The sequence below is a fragment of the Elephantulus edwardii genome, unplaced genomic scaffold (genome assembly GCF_000299155.1).
Source record: "Elephantulus edwardii isolate Elephantulus edwardi_28Jun2011 unplaced genomic scaffold, EleEdw1.0 scaffold00258, whole genome shotgun sequence".
Taxonomy (NCBI): Eukaryota; Metazoa; Chordata; class Mammalia; order Macroscelidea; family Macroscelididae; genus Elephantulus; species Elephantulus edwardii.
Genome location: NW_006400008.1, coordinates 3,883,072 through 3,887,219, shown reverse-complemented (window position 1 = coordinate 3,887,219; position 4,148 = coordinate 3,883,072).

Below are 4,148 nucleotides of genomic sequence, written 5' to 3'. Positions count from 1 at the left end.
TATTTTTTCTATTTGTATAGCTCAGTTTGTATCACTGTTCAGAATGTCCATCTGTTCTGGAAATAAAGCATTCATGTTCTTTTCCCCCCATTGAGAATATAGCAGAACATAACAGAAAAGGTACTCATTATTAAATGATGCATCTGCATACTTATTAGCAAGTAAAAAATATGTAATGCATCTACTAAGATGTTAAAGATTTTGCAGGTATTTTTACAATGATGAAGTTGTTTGCTTTCAGTCTATGTTTTCCTCTGGCGGTGAAGATGAGGCAGTTACAAAGATTTAAAATTAAATAATCTGGTAACACTATTGTTGTTGTTGTTATTGTTTGCTGTCGAGTCCCTTGTGACTCATAGCAACCCTATGTGCGACATCCCTAAACCCTGCTCTATCCTGTGCCAATCTTACCGTCTCCAATACACCCACCCCAACTACCCCAATCACTGAATCAATCCACCTCATGAGGGTCTTCCTCTTCTGCGCTGTCCCTCCACCCTCCCAAGCATGATGTCCCTCTCCAAGGACCGGTCCCTCCTTACAATATGTACAAAGTATGTCAGACGAAGCTTCAGAATCCTTGCCTCCAAGGAGCAGCCTGGTTTAACCCTCTCTAGGACAAACCTGTTCGTTTTCTTAGCAGTTTAGATTATTATAAATCCTTACAGGAGAGTTCTGGTGGCTTAGTGGTCAAGAGTTGCACATGGTTCAAATCCATCAGGTTCCCCAAAGAAGAAAGATAGGAAATTTCCTCCTATGTGAGTTACTGCCTCTGAAAACCTGCTAGACCCTGCTAGCATTCTGTGGGAGAAAGATAAGTAATCACTTCCCATAGGATTAATTGTCTCTGGAAACCATTGGAGCATCAGTAATGAGTTGGTCCTGACTCGGGGGTACATAACAACAACAAATCCTTACAGCATCTAACATAAAAAGAACAAAACTGGTTGACTTTTTAAATTATTATTATTATTGTCCCCACCCCCTCTTTGGTCCTTTTGTGTTTCTCAGCTGGTTGATAGTACTCAACTCTAACTCTTAAGTGTTGAAAATGCCGTTAGAGTATGTGTAATTTATACATAAAGTTCATTGGAAGTCGTCCTTGATACCTGAGAACACTGCACAGCTCTTAGAAAATATCTAATTACAACCATTATGCTCCATAAAAGATGACTAGTAAAAGCTGCCAAGAAATAAATGAATCCATTTTGACAGAATATAACAGTTTTGTAGCCTCTCATTTGCACATTAACATAACAATTACACATTCTTTCATAAGTAAAAGATCTTTAGTGGAAGGCTCTAAAATGTGCTATATCCAGGTCTTCACTAGAGAAAGCACAAAGATAGAGAAAAAAAGTACACACACACACACACACACACACACACACACAGTATGCTCCTAGCCCTGGAATAGCAGGGTCAGCAGGGCATGAGTATTTCAATCTGTCCACATCTTCTCCAACATTTATTGCTTGCTGTCCTGTTAAACTTTGCTACTGAGTGAGATGGTTTCTCATTGTTGCTTTGATTTCATCTCTCTGGTTGCTAGTGATTGTGAACCACTCTTCATGTGTCTGTTGGTCATTCAAATGTTTTTCTTTGTGAAGAGTCTTTTCACATCTTTCACCCATTTTGTTATTATCTGTCTTTTTTCTTATTAGAAGCCCTGTAGGATTCTGTACACTTTAGTTATCAGATCCTTGTCTAAAATATCATTGTCAAAGGTCTTTTCTCAGCCTGTAGGCTTTCTTTCACCGTATTGGGTAACGTTTTGATGTACATAAGGGTATCGATTTTTAGAAGGCCCCATTTGTCAATTCACCTTCTTCAGGTTGTGCATTTCTAGTTACATTTGCAAGCCTCTGGTGACCTACTGGTAAGAAGCCGTGCTGCAATCCCGAAGACATGTGGTTTTCATCCACCAGCTTTTCTGCAGAAGAAAAACTGGCAATCAATCTCCTTTTGTGTGATTTACTATCTGTGAAAATCTACTGGAGGATCAGCTATGAGTTCTAAATACACTCTACACAACAACAACAGAAACAATATTTATACCATAGTCTAGGGCTTATAAGTTTGGTCCCATTTTGTCTCTTATGATCCAATGGTTTGAGGTTTTACCCCTACGATTCTGATCCACCTTGAGTTGATTTTTTGTGTATGGTGTGATATGTGGATTCTATTTCAGTTTTCTGTAGGACCATGTCCAGTTTTGTCAGCACCATTTGTGGAAGAGATTGTCATTTCTCCATTTGATAGGCTTGGTTTCCTTGTCAAATAGCAACTGACTGCAGGTAGATGGGTTGATTTCTGGGTTCTTGATTTTATTCCATTGGTCTTTGTGTCTGTCATGATGTTGTTTTGGTTACTACTACTGTGTATGTAATATATTTTTGAGATCAGGGAGTACTATGCCTCCCACTTAATTTTTATTTTTCAGAGGAATTTTGCTTATTTAGGGTCTCTCTCTTTTCCAAATAAAACTGCAAATTGCCTTTTCTATCTCCTTGAAGAATAACTTTGATGAATGAATTGGGATTGCATTGAACATGTAGATTACTCTTGGATTGTCATTGCCACCATATTGAGTTTCTATGAACAAGGAAGATTTTACCATTTAATTAGGGCCCTTATTGTTTCTTGTAGTAGTGTTTTGTAGTTTTCCTTATAATGATATTTTGTACCTCTAGTTAGGTTTATTCCCAAGAATTTCCTCTTGTGGTTGGTGGTAAATGATTTTACTTTCTTAGTTTCCTTTTCAGTGTTTTTTTTTCTGTAGATAAATCTCACTGATTTTTGTATATTGATCTTGTATCCTGTCACACTAATAAACTAGTCTATTGGGTCTAATGGGTGTTTTGTTGAGTCTTGAGGTTTTCTGTGTATTATATTGCCCTAGCAAGTACTTCTAATACAAATATTGAATATGAATGGTGATAGTGGGTAACCTTGTCTGCTTCCTGTTTACAAGGGAAATTCCTTTAATCTTTCTCCATTGAGAATGATGTTGACTCTTGGTGTGTATATATAAATTTCATTATCTAGAGGAAATTATCTTCTTATTTTGTTTAGTTTTTTTTATTTTGGAAAGAGTGGTAGATTTTGTCAAAGGCCTTTTCTGCTTCAATTGATAGGATTATGTGGCTCTTGTTCTTTGATTTTTAATGTGCTGTATTATATTGAATTTCCTATGTTGAACCATCCTTGTATACCTGTTGTGAATCCCAGTTTGTCTCCATGAGTTTATATATATATACACAGTTAATATACATATACACACACTGTTGGTCAGAATTTTGCTTTCTTCATTAGAGATAATGGTCTATAGTTTTCTTTCTTGGCAATTTCTTTGCCTGTTTTTGTAGTAGGGTGATGATGCTTGCATCATAGACTGTTTCCATAGAAACATTCTGGGAGTGTTCCCTCTTTTTCTACTCAGTTTTGTATTTTTTGAAATAAGTAGAAGTGGTAGTTTACCTCTGAATGTGTGATAGACATCTATGGTGAGTGTTGTGAAAACTCATGGGCCAGGACTTATTTTGGGGAGGAGTCTTTTTATGGCCTGCTTTTTTTTTTATCCTGCAGTATGATGAGAGGGAACGGCTTCCAGCAGTGGTAGATGAAGTACCAGGAATGCTGCCCAGGAAATTTTGCCCTGGGGAAAAAGCCCAGGGAAGTGGAAAGTTTCCTGCAGTGTAGCTTCTAAGTATCTGTCAGCACTAATGGCTGATCCACATACCTGTCTCCTCTCCAGAAGCTATTTGGGAGAGAGTTGGTCTCCCTAGAGCAGACCAAAACTCGGGGAAGTGACAAGGTCCCAAGAGTTCAGTCCCCAAATCTTAGTTGGTACTCAGACATTTCTTAAATAGCATTTTTTGTGATCTTAATTTTCTTTGTAATTGTAGAAGAAAAGGAAAAAGTTACATTTTAAGTAACAAATCCTATTTATTCCCTTTCTCACTCCTTGCTGATCCTCCAGCAGGCTTTCAGAGGCTGTAAACAGAATGGAAGGAGATTACCTGTGTTCTCCCTTACTGCCCTGATGGGTTTAAACTCTGAGAGGCTCGGCGTCTCTGATAGCCCAACTCTCTATGGAATGCAACACCAAAACCCTCTATATTTATACTCACTCACTTATTCATTGC